The 22491-nt window shown below is 52.1% G+C and overlaps 1 protein-coding gene across 1 annotated transcript in view; it reads left to right on the top strand.

Annotated features, from left to right (window-relative positions):
• The window catches only part of LOC117226584 (protein phosphatase 3 catalytic subunit alpha), a 102533-nt gene that overhangs the window by 2080 nt on the left and 77962 nt on the right, over nucleotides 1-22491 (top strand). The gene's annotated exons all lie outside the window — the stretch shown is intronic.

Here is a 22491-nt window from a genome sequence, read left to right as displayed (position 1 = left end):
CCCTCCGAACCACGCTTTTCCACCCTAATCCCGAACACGGTTTTCTCCGGGATTTTTCTTATCGTACAGTCGTATCGTCCTACCGAAAATATCGCATTTTCAGGGGTGATCGTCTCGCTTAGCTTTCGATATTTATCGTTTCAAGTCTCGAGGGGCTGCAACCCCCGTGCATGGGTCACCGAGAGAGTGCAACCTAACCTAATTCGCGTTTTGCCCAATCAACCCTGCCTCCCCCGCCATGTTCTCGTCCACGGAACCACACCGTCTCGCACGGTTAGCCCCGTTTCCACGAGGTCGAGGAACGGAATCGTCTCGAGGACGCGGTACGCTGCGCTCGAGGATTTCGCGTCTGGAGGACGTCGTTCGAACAGCTGACCGGCCTTGCGCGCACCCACGTACGCTAATGCGTGCCTAATGTAAATACGTTGGTTCTCCCTGTTCGAAATGTCCGAATTTTCGAAATTTAAACCGTTCGAATTTCGTAAAATGGCTTCGTCGTTCGTTAATATACTTTTTAGGGGCCACTGTTTCTGCTCGGGACCCTGCGCTGTCACCCGCGTAGACGCACCTCTTTCAGAATCGGTATCAGAGGCTCGTATTTCAGTTATTCGGTAGAACTTGTTTACCCTTTCGATCAGGATCGATGGAACCGTGAATTTTTGTCCACGTCGGCGTATGTGCGCGACCAATCGGGTCTCCCGCATACAGGGACACGCAAGGAATGTGGCCAGAAACAGCAAAATCGAATCTCGCCTATGCCGCCCGCTAACGAAGCCTATCGCGGTGACCCACATACCGGGTGAACTTGATATTCAGCAGTTTCGGAGTTCCGTTTTTACCATTGGCGGGGTTTCCAGTCGTTGACCCTAGCGCACAGGTGGCTCCGAAACTAGTTGCCTCCGCTGTTAGGCGTGCTCGAAGGAAAACGACGGTCTTCGGAACGGACGTTGAACGATGATCCCTCGGCACAATGGGTGTCTCGTAGGTCCCGGTGGCGTTCGTTCTCCGCGGACGCGTGCACGTGCCGCGCGCACAATGGCCCCCGGGTGTAGTTCGATTTCCATATCGCGAGAGCGCACATTCCCTTTTTAGCCGAGGAGGCGTGCTGAGTGGTGGTGACCCACATCGGAGCCGAAAAGGGGAACTGGCTCGGTCAGGACCGTACAGGTGGCAGGCACTCGGGGTCGTCGACCCTTATTGCGTGGCGCCCTCCGCGTGTTTTTCTTCCCCTCCACGGTTCCCTAGCTGTCGCCCTCGCCCTCACCGTCGCCCTCGCCTCCGCGCCCTCCCGGAGCTAGCCGAGATTTAAAGGGGTTCGCCGTTATCGAAACTTGGGAAAATCGATTCCCCTTATCGCTCCGCAGTGTCCCAGGGTCCTCGATGAAACGTCCCGAGTCGGTCGCAGATGTTCCGAGGCGTCGAATAAATACCGCGTACCCGTTGAATAATAAAACGGGGACAACGCGCGTAACGTCTCGAAACGAAACAGGCTGACGCGCCGCGTCGCGCCGGTGTTGAATACTTAAAAGCCGAAATTTCTCCTTATCATCGTGGCGCAAAGTTCGGTTTCCTTTCGCCAAAGAATTTCTTCGTTAACGCACGCGCAGCTGTTAATAAATCATACGGCAGCGTCAGTCGATACACCGGGTGTCCCCGAACTACGGCTCGCGTTACCGTTTCCGCACTCGATCGTGACTCGTGACAACGCGTTGTGCAACCGCACGAGCGTACAACTGTCGGCGATGTTTCGTATACGACAAACCTGCAACGCGAGTCACAGGCGAAAGTGAAATAAAAATAGGCTGCGCCGCGGCGACACGCGTGCGGCCGCGAACTATCGCCGAATATAACTCATTGTCGTGACAGGAATATCGTAATTTGGAGTATGTCCAAAGCCGTGCTCGGCGATTCACGATTTTTCGCGTTTATCTGTCGTCGGGATCGCGATCCTCGTTGTTCTCATCCGTTTCGCGGCCTCTAACGAACAAGCTACGTCGTCGGTCTCCTCTTCGCCCGCTCCAAATTGGAGCTTCGACGCTGCGTTTTGGCCTCGCGGTAATCTTGGAAGGCGGATTGCCTCTTCTAGGATCCTATTTTGGCAATTGATGCGCTTATTTTTCTAGTTCAATGTTACCGTTCTCGATTCTTAGGCTAAACAGCGACTGGGCCGTGCAGAACCTCGGAGGTCCGCTCTAAAACACGCCTGCTCGGGCCCCTTTGCGTGCTCGCTAGAGGCAGCAAGGATTTTCTTTTGAATTTTCACGGAATACGCGAACGTTCTAACTTTCCTACGTACCCCTTTTAGATCCCCACTTCTCAAGAATTCCATCCAACTTCCAAACGAAGGAGCAAATCGACAAAACGCGCAGCAGAGGATAAATTATGATCCGAAGAATCGCACGCGCGAGCGTCGTCGCGATAGAACGGCTATTTTCAAAGATGACGACGCGCGCATCAATTAACCACTTTCTCCCCGCGCGCGGACAATTACCGAATTTAAAAGGCATCGCGTTACACCGGCTCGCGTTACTGAGCTAATATTTTTCCAGTCTAATTGCGTCTCCGGTCGGCTAACAACGATGTCCCAGCTGATGTTTCCGCGGCGGTCGCGGCCGCGGCCGAAGAAATTTATGCGCGAGCCGATCCGCGCGGGCCGGCTCTCCGCTCCGCTCTTCCACGCGCGGCCCGCAAATCTCCCGATAATTGTCCGCTGTCTGAATTACTTCGCTAACTACGGATATTGTCTTCTAGAACCTGGTTTTCGACGCTCGCGAAATACACTGAAATTTGTAATCGTTGAACTGGTTGCCTTGAGAATGCGATCGAAGGGGCTTTGATAACATCTTACTCAGGGGTTCCACACTTTTTGGACGTCGAAAGATCGATCGCGGCTTTCTTCTTCTCCCTTTAACGGAAAAATATATTTCGACTACACCAAAGAGGGTGGTAACAGGACCCAAGGAGAATCGAGCGACCGTAATCCCTATTTTTATCCGCTGGAGAAAGAAGCGGTATCGTCCGACGCGAGTCGAGGATCGAGAGATTGAGAGATCGCGAGGGTCCGCGCGCTCTCTTAATTGTATTTCATTTTAACAGGACCGTCGCTGTTCGAGCCTTCCAAGTATCGGAGTCTGTGCCTCGGCGGGCGCATTGTGTGCCGGTCCGTTTTCGAACGGTCGCGAGCGTATCCAACAGTTTGTAATGAAATCAAAGAGCTTACAGTGTGCCGAGGCTTTCGCTAATGACGTTACGAGAGCACGCGATTGCAGCGCGAGATAATCGTTTGGTTCGCGCGTCGCGCCGCACCGAGCCGCGCCGCTTCAACAGCTTATAGTTGCCTCGCGAATTATGCAGACGAAACCTCATCGATCCGACCTCGTCGAATTCCTGCTCGATCTATCGGCGAACCGTGTTCACAAGCTACTCCGAGTTCACGAGCAACTAGAAAGATCGTTGGAGTTCTTTCCGCGAGAAACTGGGCGTCCATTTATTATCATTTCTGTAGCATTTTTTTTAGGAGAAACATCGCGAGAAGTCGCGCTAAAGCTATGCATAAAGCGTATTAAACCGCGCGTTCACGTTGAAACGCGTCCACGAAAAACGGAGAACGAACTACAAGGAACGGAATCGTGAAAATCTGCCGATTTCCCTCGGTCGCGACGCGAGTTGGCCAGAGATCGACATTGTGCGCGCTCCACTTTGTTGGCTGGATATCTGGGTTAGGTCAGTAAAACTTCAGACCGATCCTTTCCCTTTCGACCGCGACGGAACCCTAGCCGAGGTCGTCGGTGGAGCCAGCTGATTTTTCTCAGGGAATTTGCCGCGGCGATCCCACGATCGCACGGTTTCCTTCCTTCGTGTTACGGTTTACCGACGATTCCACTGTTTGCTGGAAAAATACTCGCACGAATGTCGGATGATTCGCTGTGTCGGGTGTCGCGCGTACCGTCCCGTCGCGATGGGGTGGCAGCTGTGGGGCAGTGGGTCACGGAGGGTAGTAGGCCAAGAAAACGCAGCCTCTGTTACGGGCTGTCCTCGGAGCGATTCGGACATTCTGATCGCTGGGAAAAAGTGATCAATCGATCCTCGCGTCCCTAATCCCGCGATTAAAAGAGGGGAACGGTGCGGAATGCGCGATGCGCGAGAAAAGGTGCAGCAAGGGCGCACGAGGGATCGCGTGAAATATCGGAGAAGCGTGCTACGATGCGTAGTACAGTAATGTCTATCTAATGACCCTCGCGACTCGTTTTTATAGTTACCGATTTTCAACGATTATAAAAGCGAGCTCCAAGGCTCGAATTCGCAAGGCTCCTCTTCCCAAATTGTCCATTTTTGTGCACAATCTCAACATCAATTAGGGGGACATTACTGTAGTACCTTTTAAGCAAGCGTCCATCCACCCTCACCGTGAACGATGTTAAACTTGTTGAAATTCTAATCGTCGTACAAACCTTTTACCGAGTTAAGCTGGTCACTGTTGGGCATCCAGTGACCGGTCATCGAAATTATACGGGCCACATGGCTAATTGTTCCTGCCGCGTCCCATTAATTACGGATTCGCGTCCTTCGACGACATATTGCAGTCTCGTTATTTATTAAACCGGCCCGAGAACTATGCTACCGTCCCTCCATCTTCCTGTGTATTACACGCGTCTCTCTCTCTCTCTCTCTCTCTCTCTCTCTATCTCCTCTCGCTCTCTGTGTGCGTGTCATTATTTGCCAAACGGTGGCGGGGTCTATAAATATTTTCATAGCTTCATAATGCCTGGCTTCCGAGGCTATTTCGGTTGCTCGAGTTGCTCGAGCGACTCGCCGATCGCTCTTCCCGACGTCCACGCGGCGAACCTGAATAATCCGCGATCCCGTGACACGTGGAGGATTCTGATCTCTGTCTCTCGTTACTCGTTACCCGAGACCGCCTCCTCGAGAATCTACTCGACCCGACTTCGATACCGTTCCCGTCGACTCGACGAACGATCCGTGTATCTTGGACATTTGTTCGGCTCGATCGACCAATTACCAGGAGGGAAATCTCTGGGCTTGTTACTCGCTGCACCGATTTTGATGCAAATTCCATAATAGGAATCGATAGGCGATTTTGTAAAATGCGAGCGCGATGATTCCGTGATCCGTGCACGGCTGCTAGGACAAAACTGTTCGTGTTTGCAGCTTTGACGCGAGTTCAAGGAGATTGTATTTCCATCGAGGTATCGGCGCTGTTTGTCGTTTCAGCCGGTCCGAACGTGTCGTCGGAAGCGATCGAACGGCGGAATTCGGGTCGCAGGGAAGGGTGCATCGTTATCGCGATTAGTATTCACGGTGGGGAAGGTTTTCGAGCACGTGGCCGTGCGTCCCGTTCAAGTTCACTTCACCGGCGTGAACCGATGCCGCGTTAATGGAGGACGCCGGCTAGAAAAACAAAGTGGGTAGTCGCGGCATTTATTCGGATGGAATTGGGTCACAGATGCCGGAGAACGCGTTCGGATATTATTATCGACGATCCGCTGTTTCCCTCCGCGCTATCTGATCTTATCGGACCGCTCGCGCACCCACGCGTGTGCGGGTGGCTGCGTGTGCGCCAATGGTAAACACGCGGCCCGGTCTAATTAACATTCGACGGAGCGCCGTGCGCTTTATCCTCCCGGTCTGTCAGCATCTTCTGAAAAACCGCAGTATGTACATACATATTTCCTCTTCCAATTTACAATAGCTCGATGTCTTTAGTTTCCTCTTTGAAAAACGATGCGACGATAGAAGCTTCGAGCTTTAAAGTGGTGCAGTTTTCTCGCCGTTAAAATTTCGTTGTGACAAAGTTGCGGTATATAGTAGCAACGTAGAAATAATAAGAACAATATTTCTTGCAGAAATCGTCGCGCTAATAAGACCAATATAAACACCGAGTTGCAACGGTGAAGAAATTGCGTTGCTAATACATGATCCACGTGGCAGTCGAGGTGTTTATGATTGGAGGGAAGGGGGAAGTTTGCAAAAGGGGTGACGAAGAGAAGGGGTGTGTCGCGGTGTTTATTCGATACCGGTCGAAGTCGATGCGAAGAAAAACTTTGCCGGTCCGGCACTCGCAGCGAGCGAGAACGAACAGTGGACGACGGTCGAGCCAAATGTAGTTGGCCGACCGGCCAAATGAGTTTGCATCTATTATTACACTCCACCCAGCCGTGAGCCGTGAGCCATGAGCCACGGGGCCCGGTCATGCTGTCTATGCTCGCTATATTAGCCACCGTACCGCCATTGTGCTCGGACCACCCCCTTCAACGTTTTTCGCACCGACCGCATCCAGTGTTCCTCGGTTATCTTCCAGTTTCGCCGGTCTTACGCTTTCAAATTGAATCGCGAAATTTAGTCGAATTGCCCGACGCGTAGATTATTATAATGAAAATTGGCTGCTGGGAAATTAGAGACGGATCGGATCCCCGCTAATGAAAGGTTCGATCGTCTTTCGATAGAATCTTGCGGCCGGTTGTTCCGAGGGGTCGCACCCGCGGAATCTCTTGAACCGTCCGACTCCTTTGTGCCACGAGATGGCCCTTGAGAGGCCACCGTCGACGGATCGTTTGTCCACGAAAATAGAAGCCCGGCCCGGCCCGACGCCGCGACGGTGTCGTTGACGAAGCCGAGGGACGCCTCGACGCGTCGCGGCCGTGTCGCTCGAGATGGGGAGAGACTTTCATCGCGCGATCCATAATGTCGAATAAAAATAGCGTCGATTCGCTGCAATTGAACCTGCATTGTCGGTTCCATGATACTATACTCGTGCGACTTAGGACATTTCGTGAACTTTAGTATTTCTGCGCGTCCAAAAAACCTTGTAGCTTCTTGCAAGTATCGAGTAAAAGTTCGTGGCCGATTTTGCAAATTAATACATTAAGTGCCGAATGACGATTTAACTCTTTCGTATTCTAAAAATCCTGAGAACGTGTTAATATTTTATGCGCAAACAACAAATATCGCTAGTAGATTAACAACTAAGCGTTATTTAAATTAGGCACGAATTTTTGCTCTGATATAATAAATATCGTAAGATTGCGTACCTCGGAATTAATAGACGTCGGTCAGCAAAAAAAACGGTGCGAACTCGTAGTAGATGCATCGGGTCGTAGATCGCAGGTGTTGAGCAGACAAAAGGTTTCGATGGCGACGCGCGCGCGACCAGATCGAACAGGAAATTAAAAGCCTCGATTAGCGCAACCTTGTAACCTTGTCAGCGGGTTCCCCCTCCCTTGAGAATCGATACGAGCCGTGCAGACTCGAGACTCGAATCGACTCGACTCGACTCGCAGAGCCCAGCCGAGTCGAGCCTTGCCAGATCTCGTTAGCCGCGCCGGAGAATCGACTTTCCGATTTAATCGCGTTGCGTCGGTATCTTCCATTTCGCCGGGACAATTATTTCTCGATATCCCATCCCCTGACCCGTCCTCCGATCGCGCAGCGTCGGCCCGAGAGATTCCCGGTTTTCGGAACGAACTGCGAAATTCCCGGGAACCCTTCCGATCCAGTTTCTACGTACCCAGGTCACTGAGAATGCCGAGCCTTGCACCCACGCGCTCGAAATCTTTATCGCAAACGGACAACTTATTTAGACAGTTTTACTAGGGAGTACGTTAAAAAATATATCTGAAAAGAATTGATAACTAGAATTATAAACGTGTCTTAAGGACACACGGTTCTATTTAAAGATGCCGTAGCTAATTGCGATAACCGAATGCAGAAGCAATCAAGACGTTCGAATCGTTTCGCGAAATCGCAGGCAGGGAATTAAGAGTTCGGTCGCGTCGCAAAGGTGTTAATGGGTTAAATTGCGCACGGCATTCGACAATGGCCCTTCGCGGACAATGCGTGACACAATGGAGGCAATCGTGATGCCGATAATAAAAGTTTTCGAATGGAGAAACGTTGTCCGCGTTCCCCTCCGTTAATTCTGGCCGACTCGATCGTTTTCCGCGGACAATAGCCGATTTTCCGGTTTCCACGGGACGTGGAAGCTGCGTTCCAAGGGTCGGAAGAAGGTTTGGAATCCGATGGACGCGTTTCAACGCGATTTCGCGAGCACGAGCCGATTTTTCTTGTTCGGCGGGGGTGCGCCGCGACGACCTCGCGCGACCCTAGTGCTGTAAGGTCATACCTTCATTTAGCATAGCGACGCTCGCAACGGAACCAGGTCATCGACGAAGGGCGCACGAATTCATTACGTGGCCCGCTTTTCGAACCCCACGGAACGTATCTGATCGAACACCGAGCGAGCCGCCCTCCACTTTCTCGAATTTAATCTCTGCTTCGGGGAGCGATCGTTTCGCTTAACCAGTGCCGCGATCTTCGTCGGACCAGATATTCTATCTATCTATGTATACCCTCGAGTACTTCCCGTATTAATTTCATCGAATTTCTCGCAGTCCTTTCTCTCTTTGCCCGCAGCAAGTTTCCAAGCCGAGTCTCTTATCGTAGCTCTTCTTTTTATTACCGACTTTCGAGATATTCCGGATCTTTTGCGAATCGACCGTGCGTGCGCGAATCCTCGAGTTCTCCCGACGTCGATTTCACTGACTTTTGTCCGGAGCTTCGATCGATAATTTCCATCGATCGGAGATCGGCGAGGCCAAGCGCAAAAATTACGAGAAAAATTAACAGTCGCGGTCGGCGAAGAGGAGGTCGTTAAAACGGAGCGTAAAATCGAGTTAGCAGTGGTTCTCGTTCTCGATCGATCCCGGCGGTTCGTTCGAGGTTTGTCGAGGCACTCGCGCGAGGATCGATGCGGCGGGAGGGCAGTCGTGAGGACGAAATTTCGCGTAAAAGGGTGGAGTTGTTCGATTGCTCCGGTTTCGGGCCGGACCTCTCTCGGTTTTAATGGGTTAACGGGCCACGGCTAGTCTTGTGCGTCGAGAGCCGGGCAATTTGTATTCGCGGCGGCCCCCGTAAACTCCACGCAACCGGTCCGATATCAAACAAAAGGGATTTTTATAGTTCCGCCGCGTTTATTCGCCGTACCATGGAATCCAAGGTCTCGTAAACTCGATAAAGCGACCGGTTCTTTTCAATTCATATCGTACAAGCGGATTCGGTGGTTCGAAACGGTGCCATGAAATTGCTGAAACCCGTGGTTCGAGGAAAGTCATCGAGAAAACCGGGCATGCGCGTCCGTAGGCTTCCACGACACGACTCGAGTCAACATCGTCGGCTTTTTATCGTAAATTATGCGCGAGCTGCCACAAAGGCAGCCGGACGTCATTAACAATGGTAAATATCGATGACCAAGCTCTCTTCGCCGTTGTCCAACAGCGTGCTACCCTAAACTTTGAAACGATCTTTGCGCCTAACGCGCGCAGCCCGTCGAACTTCGCGCCGCCGATTAAACAATTTATGGCTTCGCTCGCGTTTACGATTTACGGATTTCGAGATCGGTCCAGCAAAAACGAGATTATCGTTCTCGTAAAAAGTTTTTTCGCTGCTCGGAGTTCTCGAGGTCGGTCGGTGTTTCCTTCGAGGAAAGAGAACCGCGCGCATCGAAACCGAGTCGTTCGGATTCTTTCTTATGCAGTCGGTTGCATAATCACGTGCGCTCTCTCCCACGGCGGCTATTTGCATTTCGCGACAACGGCAACATTATCGTCGAGTTTCAGCAGCCGCATTGTACGCGCACGTACCCCGGTAATTACAATGCAAACAAATCGGCTGGCAACCGCCAATTAACGGGCCGACTAACCAAAACAATCGAACGGAATATTATCTTGAGACAGGAGAGCGTACAATCGGCCGTGTGTCGTCGCAGTTTCCACGAATGTTTATCGATGCGTTTAGCGAACAGCTGGAACGGCTCAACGCGCAAAAACTGCTGCCGCGTTTTCTGCGAATTTCTTGCATTCGCTAAAAGATATCGTTATTCAACGTTGCATTGTGGCAATTTTTTGCGACGCGTCTCAAAGTCGCTGGTTCGCGCGCTATTGCGTTCGATACACCTGTTCCAAATTCAACGTGTCACGAACGAATGCAAAAAGGAAATGAAATACAAAACTGCAAATGCATGGAATAAATTTTACAAAACGCTGTCGGACGATGTTCAATGTATTCGAGCTATTAATGGAATTCAAACCGATCGTTCGACCGCGGCTTTTCTTACTTTACAATTCGACAAACTTTGGAGACTGACTCGTAAGAAATGCTCGAATACATTATGGGGCGAATTACTTTGGGGCGAGTTTTTTGAGGCCAGTGGCTAACACTCGGTAGGCTCAGCGTCGAAGGAAAAAAGGATCGGAGGATCGGAGGTCGCGGCAGGACAGCGGCCCTTCGTGCTCACGCTCTCACGCATCAACAGGTGAACGATCGTCCGCGGGGTTCAGCGGCGCGTGTCCCTTCCACTCCCTTTCTCTCTTTTTCTCCCTCTTCCGAAGGACCATTTCTCTCCCCGGGTCCTCGAGGATGAGGACAAGTCGAGCCGTCGCTCGCGTCGGATCAGCCGCGTTCACGCGGCGAACAAAGGGGAAGAGAAGAGTGGACGTTGCCGGGAGAGGAGAGACAAACTGAGAGAGAGAGAGAGAGAGAGAGAGAGAGAGAGAGAGAGAGAGAGAGAGAGAGAGAGAGTGAGAGAGGCGGGGCACTGTGGCCAGATCAATACACACGGCCAACCCCGTAGTAACGCATAGAATACCTTATTCATAACACACCGTCCTGTCCGGCGTATTTTCTTTCAAGCCTCGCCGCCGACGCCGACGCCGACGCCGACGCCGACGCCGACGCCGGGGTGGTGACGCCGGTGACGCCACTATCACCTCACCCACCATCCCCTAGACCCTTAGCCGCGGTCAACCTGTATTTACGCCGGGCTTGTAAAAGACCAGGGGTAGAAAGAGATCCATCCCGGAGCCTCCCCCGGGGTCTTAAAGACGGTTCTTACGCTTGCTCGACCCTCTCTTCGACATTTAAAGCCCTCTGTCCGCTCGAGGACCGCTCGGCCAACCGGTTCCTCGATTCTCTCGACTTCGTCACGGTTCGCACCTTCTTCGTCAGCTTCCACTTTCTCCGCCGTCAGAAAATTATTGTTTCGATCGCCGCTTTCGTTGCCTCCAATCATTTTCGTCGGCGATGCTCAATGCTTCGAAACCCGCGTAAATTCTGAAAGCCTCTTCTATAGGATCGATTCTTCTTAACGAAGAACTCACGTCGGTCCTTCGTGCTCTATTTCGCAAGAAACAGGAGTCGGATAGAAGCGTATTTCTTCCTTAACGATTTCATCGAATTTTCTCTTTCATTTCTTCGCTTGCGAATAAAAGGAGACTCGTAATTAAGTTCGGATCGGAGAATTCGATTTTCCTGTGAAGAGATCGACGAAGCTTGATCTTTCGATAGATTTGCCGCGATCCTCTGGACCTTCCAGCTGCCATCGACGAACCGAGGAGCTGCGACGCGCGTCGAGCATCGGCTGCTCTGTTATTATCGTCGTCATCGCCATCTTTATCGATCTCGTGGCGCGGCGGTGGCTCGTTATCATCGCGACGAATCTTCTTGCGGCGCCTCGGCCCTTCCGGCGGATCGAATGAAAAATTTATGGCGTCCGCCAGCCTGTTCCGCTCGAATTTCTCCCGAGCGCCCGGCCCTGTGATAAACGAAACAGAGAGATACAGATAAGAAGAGCTAATAATCTACCCTGCCGGTCCTCTTCTCGCCTAGCCTAATTCGGTTTCACGCGAACGATCGATTACAAACAAGACGAACCACGAGACTCGCGGTGCAAGCTGCGCCGTCCACATCGCCGTCGTCGAAGGAAGCTTTCCTGCAGGTAGAACCTCGGTTATCTTTCGTTCATCGAGGAAGTTCCGGTGCATAGTAATTACGAATTAATTGATAGATGGGATAATTGAACGACTATTCGGGTACAGTGCTAGATGGGATCCCCACTGGTTTTTATAGTAATTGCTTGTGAATCAGCGAGCTCTGACATCGGAGACTCGTATAATCGAGGTTCTATTGCAACTGATTGATACTTTTAATCGAGATAGAAAAATTGAAATTAATTCGAACTTCGCGAAACGAATGCACAATATTCTTATTTTGAAGAATTTGAAAAAGAATCGCCTAAGCGATACTACACCGATGCAGCGATAGCGTTTGTTGGACGAAATCGCAGGGCGAAAATGTTGTTCGAGCCAGGTTCGGCGGTCCTCGGGTTCGACCACGAGCATAACTAGTGGCTCGATGTCCCAGCAATTTCAGGGACCGTTCCGGTCGACGGAAAGCTTCGCAGACGACGGGCGTTGCGTGGGTGTCCGACCGGGGCTGAAGAGGGTCGTCGGCGTCGCGGGGGCAGTGACACCTAACCGAGATGCAAAGACCCGGGCCGGAAGGAAGAAAAATAGCTTCTAGGCGATCGTAGAGGAGTCGGAGAGGCTCTCGAGGGTGTTTTAGCCGGGAGATACCCTCTCCAGGACCCTGGCTCGATCGTTTCCTGGATCTTCGATCCTCCGATCCTTCGAAGCTCCCACGAGGACTCTCTCGTTTCATTTTAACGCCGACGGATCGGTCGCTTTTGAATTTTCTAGTCTGCCCAAATTATAGAGACTGGTCGAAACGATTGAAACTCTCGCGGCTCTCGAGGATTTGATTTATTCGCCGATAGTTTTTAATCTCTTCGTTGGAGATTAATCGCGTTATCGCGCGATTGCTCGTCGATTTTTGGAGCAAAGAAGGGACGTTCTATCGATCCCTGGTGGCGTCGAACTCGATTCCGGAGGAACTCGAAGCGAAGCGATGCGGCTCGGCGCGGCGGGTGCTTGATCCGAGCAGCGTGGCTCGATTCGCGTGAAAGATAACGAAGAACTCGCGTTAATTACTATCCAACTACACCGACCGAAATACTACTTAGGAATTAATGAAGGATCACGAGGGTGCGAGCATTAATGAAAATCCAAGCCTCGCCGGATCCAATTACCTCGACCCGGATCCGGGGCGACACGAGGCGAGGCGAAAACCGGGCGGATTTCGTGCGCGCCCCGCTTTAGCGAACAATCGCGAATCGACGGGAACGAACCGGGCAGACAGCGACGCCGCTCGACGCATAATAATAATGATTATCCGCGAATTATCTCGGACAATCGTCCCCCAATTATCCGGCTATTGTTCCACAATTTGCTCGCCGAATAAATTTCGACTTTCAACTTTCTCGCGGCGGAAGCATCGACTTCTCTGTCGCAAATCGCTTGTCGCTTCGGCGTCTCGGTATTCCTGCTGGAATCGCGACGGAGACGATTGCGGGTGAAAAACCGAAGCGAAAGCGAGGAATTTATTTTTCTTGTCCAGAATAAAATCGGAGCAATTTATTTCGCAACAGAAATATAGGAAAGACAGAATCAGCAGTTAATTTTATAACACTTTGCGCGTTCTAACAAAGTTCGGTTTACTCGATTGGATTAATCAACTTGGATTGTAGGATTAATTAACCCCTCGTCTTGCCACGATCTTCGTAGTTACGATAATTAGAACGTTCACGATTTCTCGGAAGAATATCTTCGAAAAAAGAAAATTTACATTTACGAGAGAACAGAATTTGATTCCGACTTAAAAGAACGTAATAATATTGATCGGATCGCAACAGGACATTAGGTACTGGAAATCTCGATCAGCAGTCAAACTCGTTAAAGTACGGCCAGTTAAGAAACGAAGTTTCGTATTGGAAAACGATGTTGGACGTTTCTGTCGCATTTCCGTAGACATCTGTAGGTTCGAACGATGGTTCGAGTTCTGGGACGAGTACGCACCGATCGATTCGCAGCTCGAAACCGCGTCACAATCGCGGAATGCGCGCAAAATCGGGAGACCGTCTCGCCCGAGCGATTTGCAGAGTCCGTTGCGAAATCAGCCGCGTTACGCGATATGCCAGACGACGCGACGAGACACGACACGACACAGTGTAACACGTGTTGCACACGAGTCGCGGCTCGTTTCGTCACGGCGATGACGACGTCTCGTTAGGAAACGGTTCCCGAATTCCATCTGGAGGGTGCAGAACAAACCGAAGGGGTTGGGAGTCGATGGTAAGGGGAAGGAAATAGCGAGAGGCGGAAATCGCCTATCGGAAGCCCGGGAAGGCCGAGCGTCGGCGTCGCCAGGACTTCGAGACGCCGCGCCGGGGAATCTTGTCTTCCGCGGCATTAATTCGGCTGGACACGGGGAAACGACGGAAACGACGAGACGGAAGTCGTCGCGACCGTGGAGGGATGTCGATTCAATTTTCACGACGCTTCTCTGGGAAGTTTTAGCGGGTCGGAGGAGGCCGAACGGAAACTTGGACGACCGACTGCATAGTTTGCAACTTGAAAGAATTATATCTGGCGAGCTGGCTGCGGAAACGCGCCGAAAAATATGCAGTTCGAAACAATTTGGCCTGGTTCCCCCGTTCCCCTAGTCCTCGAACGAGCCTCCACGGTAACCCTTTTCCGAAGGTCGACGATTTCGAACTCGACGCTCGCGAGAAATGTCCAACGGATCGCGGACCCTAGCATCTCGATCGCGCGTCGACGAGAAAAATCGGCTGGGTGGCAAAGCGATCGATCACTCGCCACAGCCGTGTGCAGACAACTGGTCTACGCGCAGGAACGCGCATAACGCGCGGATCAACGGTGTTCGCAGAATTTGGCAACAGCGATTCGCGACTCCGTGTGCCAAGCTCTCGACCTATTTAGCCGGTCACGAGAGCCACTCGGACGCTCGCGATATCGGGACGAATCGATTTGATCGATTTTAATCGCGCATCTGGTCGCGTCGCGTCTCTGTTATCCGGGAACCGCGATCATCGGACCCCTGGGACCGAGTTCCGATTAATCCGCGATCGCGGTCCGACTCGTTGAAAACTCTGCGACAACGAGTTGCGTTCGTTCAACGAGGCCGGTTCGACTCCTGTTGAACGCGGCTTTTCCGAACAAGTTGGACCAATTTCGGCGAGATCTAGGAGAGAAATACGAAGCAAGGGTAACACGTTTTCGATGCGAGTTTGGATATTGGAGTTGGGAAGAGGGAAACGAGAGGCCGTCATGGCTGCCTGCCGACCGATTTTCCGGTGTTCGGGATTGCTGGACCGCTCGTGGGGGAAGCTGGAAGGGCTCTCGCCGCGCCTCGCCTCGCCTTGGTTCGACGGGCCTGGATCGTCTGCGGGCATTCGATCATCATAGATCAGTGGAGAGCGGTTTAGTAATACGGTCCTGGTGGGACCACGATGGTCGACTAAGCCGCGGATACAGCGGTTCTTCATCCCGCAACGGTGTCTTCCTCCGGCGCGGCACGGCCTGGCAAGGTGAGGCGAGGCGAGGCGAGGAGGAAGATCGATAGGTCCGCGCCAGCGTACTCAACCGCCACGCGTCCTCCTCTTTCTCTCCCGTCGGTCGTCGCGCGTCTCCCATCACCCGTCGCCCGTCGCGTTCCCCAGCTCTCGTCGCTCCTTCTCTTTCATTCTGGCTCTCTCTCTCTCTTCTTCAGCTTTTTGCAGCCTTCGTCGTCCCCTGCGTTAAGCTCGTGTCACACGGTCACCGGTCGCGTAGAACGTTGCGCTCGCCGCGGCGCGCCGGGATGCACTTCGAGGATCGATCCGAGGCATGCCCGTGAATTTCTTGAGAACACTGGCTCGCCGCGATCAATGCTTCTCCAAGCTACGCTCCGTTTCCTCGTAGATTCTTGCGAAAAGCCTTCCCCGAGCTTTCCACAGGGCTTGCGGTAATCCTACGGCTTAGATTAGGCGTGCACCGGGCGCAGCATCCTCCCAGCATCCTGGGCTGCTCTTAAAACAGATTCGAAATCCTGTGAGCTCGATATCGACGATTGACGAACCTTCCCCTGCCCCTCCGTGGATAAGCAGACCTTACTAGGCGTGGCTTTGTTGCTCTGAGTAGCCTGAACAGAGTCTTCCGACACGATTTGAACCGGAGAGCGACGTTGGCACCGATAGGCGTGGTTTCTTAGCTCCCAACAGAGCCAGACAGTCGGTCCCGTTTCGATCTCTAAAAATTCTGGAGTCTCTCGAACGTTTGCCGAGCGATTGAAATCAGCGTCGGGCAACTAATTCGTGAAACAAGTTTCGTTTTTCACCGGCTCGGTCGGTTTCGTGGTTCGATCGTCAACGAGTGTCCACCCTTTTTCCACGTTATTTCGTCCCGCTTGTTCCCGATGCACCGGCCATGCACGATCGAGCGTGCACCCGCGACCGTCGCCTTTGTCCAACCATCGTCCGCCACGGATCTGCGCTTTCCACCTGGATCTCTCGAAATCTCGTCCTTCGGAGTTCGCAGGTTCGATCGTTTGTTGGCTGCAGAAACGCGAAGAGAGAGCGCGCGTGTGTTAGAGAGAGGGACTCGCCGCGAACAGCTTTATAACGCGAATTTATTGCGCAATTTTGGCGGGCTGGTTCGGCCGCGGCACGCTGATTTGCTTGCACGTCTCACGCAATCGCAATCAGCCCGGGGATCCGTAGCGAACCGACGATCGATCTTCCTGGAATGCATGCCCGCCGCCCAACGGAGCATCGCGATGAAAACTCCGAGTCGGCTTTCTCCGAAGCGGGCTTCTCCGGTCGATTCTAAAAAAATCAATCGTTCGACTATCGATCTTGCCATGGTCCCGCGCGGTCTCTCATCGGCTCGTTCAAATATTCAATTCTGTTCGATTCGGAATCCTCGCTGCGCAGAGAATTCGCCGAGTAGGCGTGGCTTCGATGCTCTCAGCCTTCCACGGAACCTAAGAAGTTTCTTTCGAGTCTGGTTCAGGCCCAACACGTACACCTGAGAGAACGTTTAGCTCTCAAAACGCTTTATTCGTGTAAAAATGGCTGCGCAGGCGTGGTCTAGCCCGAAAACCGTCAGGAACGAATCTTTCCCTCCGCAAATCCCAGTCTCCGTTTACCTTAGCAATTTGGCTCCGAAGATTCGTGTTATTTGGACAGCGTCCTATGTAGGCGTGGCCTCGTCGCTCCAAACGACCCCGTGAACGCTGCTCGAGTAATCCTTTGCGACTTATTAGAACGGTTTCGTGCGAAAGCGACACGGTAAATCGGTATCGGTGCTCGGCACATTACTTATCTACCGGAAACCAACGACGCGACGTGTCCGCCCGCGAGACGATAAGGAATCGCTCGAATTTCACCGATACTCCGCTTGGTCTTTCGTTCAACGAATCCGCGCGCTAACCATCGTTTTTCCGTTTGTTTCAGGTAAGTGTAAGCCCCTCGGAGCCGAGTCTGCCCGGCGAGGAAATCGGTGAGCGTTTTGCAATTAGAACTTACGTAGCCTCGGAAAATCCTGGCCGGGATCGGGCCGCGGACGAGCAATCGTCGCGCTCGTTACGGGATAATGAAAATTCAGCTGATAACGGTGCAATTAATATCGCGGCCGACGCTCGAATCACCATATTATCGATATTCGAGTAATGGCGCGGTAATTAGCCCGACAAGAATGATTAGTTGCGATATCGTTGACTCGGCGGAGCGGATTCTTCGACGGCGGAACAGCGCGATCCGATCAGAGGCGAGCTATCGTTGTCGGGGAGAAAATCTCGGCGCTCTAAGAAATCGTTCGATAATCGATTATCGGCAGTCAGAATCGATCGGCGGTGCTAATAATCGGTCGAGCAATACCTTTCGAAATGCTGTCGTACGCGAACGCGATCATGTTCCAGCGTCGAAACAGATGGAAAACAAACCGCGAACCGGTTGACATTGAGGTGGAGGAGGTGGCGGCGGCGGCGACGACGACGACGGTAGTCACGTGTCCGAAGGCTGATTACAGCCGACTCGAGACCCGCTCTAATTACGTAGATAACGAGCCGCGGGAATTATGCATATTTTCTGTTAAGAGGAGAGCGCACAGCTGCGGAAACCCGAGGTGTGTTTGGCTCGTTACCAAAAGTCATTCCGCCGACACTTCGCCGAGAAAATCTTTCGTAACGATCCAACCGAAGACGGTGCAACTCGATGAAAACGTAATACTCGAAGGCATTAGGCTAGCAACGAATCGATCGAGCTTCCAAATATCTTCGTCTCGTACCGTATTCCACGATCGATCGTCCGTTAAATTATCGTTTCGCGAAAGGGTGCGGTCATTTTTCCGGCGGTTTCTAGGGCTTTGCTTCGTCTCGAGAGTTAGGGGTTCCTCCCCGGCCACCCTGTATACTTGTATACACTCTGTATACACTATACAGCGGTCGCAGATTCGTGACTCGCGGCGTTACGAGTCGCAATTGACCGTTGCTCGGCCTCTCGTTCTTTCATCAGAGGCGACAAAGATAGATCCGCGTGGACGTCACAAGATCGACACGCAACGGAGCAGTGCCCTTTCGCGCGGGTTCCGCCTCGAGGAGCTGTGAAAAAGGTGGCGGCGCAGCAGTGGGATAGCAACATTCCCAAACAAGCTCTCTTCCCGGCCTCTAAATTTAGCGTGGCCGGTTATGAATGGACCGGGACACGCCGGTACTCGCGACTCGCGACGATCCGCCTTGCCCGGCTTCTCTGTCCGAGACCGTTGGCTCGGACCATCCCTAGGAACGAATCGGTTCCTCCGTCGATCGCTTTTTAGAGAAGGAGAGAGAGAGAGAGAGGGTCGATTTTCGCAGAGAAGCGCAAAAGTCGAGGGAAAGCAGCAGCCCGTGGCGGCCGCGCGTTTCAATTTTCGCGTCGGGTCGCGCCGCTCGCGGCTTTGTGCTCCATAATCGGGTGCAAATAGTAGTAAAATCCCTTTGCGCCTCCAAATCGGCGTGTAATGGGATATCCCGTGGATCGGTTGAGCGTGTGACGCGATCACCGTGCACACGCGGCTTTATATGCCGGAACGGCGGAAATTCGAACGGATAAACGCGTTCGGGTCCGGCCTGCTCGTACAATTACCACCTACGGTTGTTGATGCTGCCCTAAACAGCTCGGCCCATCCAAATCCGAAGACTGCGGCCCGATGGGAATTCCAGGAGCAGAATATTTCGCGGGAGACTCGACGAGCCCGGACTTCGGATGTTCCACCGATTCGTAACGGTAGCATGTAATTAATAATTCCTACGGACGAAAAGAGAAGCCGATCTAGGTTAGGGAGCGAAGATCTTTCGAAGAAATTCGTCCGTCGGTTTCTGTTAATTTATAAGACGCTAAATCTATTGTTTCACCCGAGGAACGATCGTCCGAACGCAACAACGGACAGTCGGTTTGAATTACGACCGAAACGAGACGTAAAAGATCCGACGAGCCGTCGTGCCTGGTATTTTGTAGCCGATTGCTGCGTGATGGTCCGTGATTTACCGGCAGTTTCCGAGGCCGAAGTTGTATGTAATTTATTCGGGAGTCGCCGTCGTCGTTGTTGCCGGGCCAAGTTTACGCAACATTGTGGAGCGCGTTCCGCGACGCGAGGATTCCTCGTTTGCGGGCGCTGATCGAGCATCGTCGACGGTAAATTCGTGGGATTAAGGAAGCGACGACGTTGATGATCCGCGAAGATGAAGCTGATACCGTCGGTCCTGCTAGTTGCCATAATCGAATACGCGAAACCGAACGCTTCGAAATTGGCTGCGTCGAAAGTTTCGTTCGCCGCTAATCTTCGAAGGACTCATTAAAACAGGCAAAATGGCGGTCGAAGCGATACCGGACACCAGATACCAGCTAGGAGGTGGTCAAGGCGACGTTAAACGAGCCCGGTAAAAATACGAAGGAGCAACCGGTTCGACGTTCTAACCTCGAGAAATGATTTCAAACGGATTAGAAAAAGCCGGCGCGCAACCGAGAGCTGAATGCTTGGATCGTTCACGGTACATTTAAACCGCGAATTCGTCTCTATGGAATTGAAAGACTGCTTTCAGAACAGCGTCGGCAGCCGGGAGCCCTTTTGATCCTCTAACCATAGAATTCTCTCCCTCGAGATCCGACAAATCTCGGGCCTCGGACGCTTAAACGTTTCCCGTGTTGCTGCTAAATATTTTCACGGCCCTGCCGTCGTTCGCCTAAACGTCTAGCCTAAACGGAAGTCGAACGTCGACGTTTCTTTCCTAGCAACTTCTCTCTCTCTCTCTCTCTCTCTCTCTCTCTCTCTATTCGTTTCTTCTCCCTTGGAATTCGACACACTCGGTACGTGGAGCGTGCACGAGCGTGCCTCGAATATCGCGGTCGGATATTGCATTCTGCTTCCGCGTGCGGTTGCGGTGAACGCGATAAACCCCGATACAATTCTAAATAATAGAACGCGAACCTGGGACATGTTGGATGGATTTTTCGAACAGCTTTGTGCGACGATCCGTCGCTTTTGGGATTGTACGATTCGCCATTGTTACCACCGGCACCGATCGTCGTCTTCTAGACGCTCTAAAAAACAAGGGGCTTTCGAAAAACGTTCTTGCGAAGCTTTTTCGAACTGAAAGATAGGTTTTTGAACTGAACTGGCACGGTAGTTATACTCGAAACCACAGATCAGGAGGTAAGGCGAGGCAAGGCGAGGCAAGGCTAGCAGAGTGATCGAGCGAGCAGGCGAATATCGGCGAGGAACACGCTAAAAGCAGGAAGCGATATTTCGCGAAGCGGCTCGGCGTGCGACGACGTCGATGCCGAGCGTAGAAAACCTCTTTGAAACCATACGCCGCAGTCGGCTTTGACTCCTGAACTTTAGAAGCTTTCAAGCTCGAACCGACAACCACTGTACATCCGGTGGAACGGTGTTGTGTCGGGGTTGGGGGTGGGAACTCGTGGCCGATAAAACGCAACCACCGTCTGCGTAGCTTTCTCTAGGATTATGCGTTTCGATGCAGAGGTCGTGCCTCTTCTCTTCTCTTCTTTTCTATCCCGTCGAGTAATCGCCGATCGACGAGCCGTGTATTATCTTGTCTTCGGAAAGAGTGACAATTATTGTACCATTGGTGCCCCGAGGGTCTTAATTGGCTCCTAGAGAGGATGCTAAAAATACCTTCCTTAGAAAAGTATTGATACTGGAGCACTTTCATCGAACAAAATAGGTTTTCGATGTCTGACTCTTCCGTAGAAAATGATTGAATAGACTTCTCGATTCAAGCATACGTCGTGCTAAAAATGACGAAAGATCCAAATCGATTCAGTCCCGCTATTCCGATATAGCGAGACGCGTTAATCACCTCGAACAGGTTTAGCGTTGATCTCGGCAATTTGAAAATAAAAAATGCGAAACCGGTTCGTTGTTCGGACGACGAATCACCTGCACTTGCTGAATCTGTGAATTCGCTGCGCGGAATCTTAAGTGGGAAAATCGCGTCTAGGAACGTTCTACGGGAGGCTAAATGGATTTATCGTGGAAAGGCGATTTGCCGGCGAAGAGAGAGACCGAAAGGGGCGATAAGTGCCGCGGCAGGGCCGGCTCTCCGTTATTGTTTTATTGGGATCGTGCATCACGACACTCTCGACCCGCCGCCTCTTGATTACGCGAATTTTTCTTACGTGCACACATATATCGCGTCTGCCCATTTTTCCGGTCGCGCGATCATAAGATCGGCGAGGTTCCTCGTTAGCAAGGACCTCGTTTTTCTTCCCCAAGGTGGAACAGAACTGTCGTATACCACGCCACACGCTCGCCGAGTGTACCATTGCTCGGTCGAGGTAACGTCTGTTAAGGCCGATCGATAGATTGCCGAGGAGAATTCCATTAACCTTACGGCTCGCGATTTTCGGAGCTGGATCGGTCGAGGACGATCGGCTCTTCGATCGGACCGTGTTCGTCGTCCGGAAATCTTCCGAAATTTCTGATCAGCGATATTCGCTCTGCCGGCAGTGATACGCTCGCGATTGGATCGGTGACCGCGATCGGGATTCACCGATGCCTCGGTCAGCGAGGAAAGTACAAGCTAATTAAAACTTCCCGCCTTAAAGTCGATCAGAGATCTTTTCTGGCCCGATGCATTTAGGATCGATGGCTCAGGCCTAAAGCGGAGGACCGACCTTTCGAGGTTCGACCGTCGAAAATCGCGATTAATCCGACTCGTTTACGAGCGTGGCGTGAATCGGGCTAACGAGTGTAATTAGATAAGCCGGGATCAGTCGGCTACGTAATTCTGCGTGGATAATTGCAGTGTCATCGGTCGACGTCAACCGACGACGCTTGCTCTCGGGTCGAGAAGGAGCGAACGCGGACCCGTTAATCCGCGACGACGATCGTTCTTCGCTACGATTCGTCACGATTCGTTGCGATTCGTTGCAATTCGTTGCAATTCGTTACGGTTCGCGACCACTATTTTGCCGACGCAATCGGAACCGAGCGAGTTACGCGAGCAAAGCGAATAATCGTTGTCCCTGCCCCCTGCCTCGCCGATTTCCTCCATTCTATCAACAATCACTGGCCTCTCGTGATTTATTAGCTTCAACTCTTCTGATTTACTCGGGCCGATCCGATCCGATCCGGTTGTGATCTAATCGCCATGCCCTCGGCCAATAGATAACCAACGCTAACGAGCTGCCATTGTAATCGGACGTCGGATACGCGATCATCTCTTTAGCCGAATTGCCCTTTCCTA

This window comes from Megalopta genalis, chromosome 2, assembly GCF_051020955.1.
Source record: "Megalopta genalis isolate 19385.01 chromosome 2, iyMegGena1_principal, whole genome shotgun sequence".
Classification (NCBI taxonomy): domain Eukaryota; kingdom Metazoa; phylum Arthropoda; class Insecta; order Hymenoptera; family Halictidae; genus Megalopta; species Megalopta genalis.
This window is presented reverse-complemented; position numbering and strand designations above follow the sequence as displayed.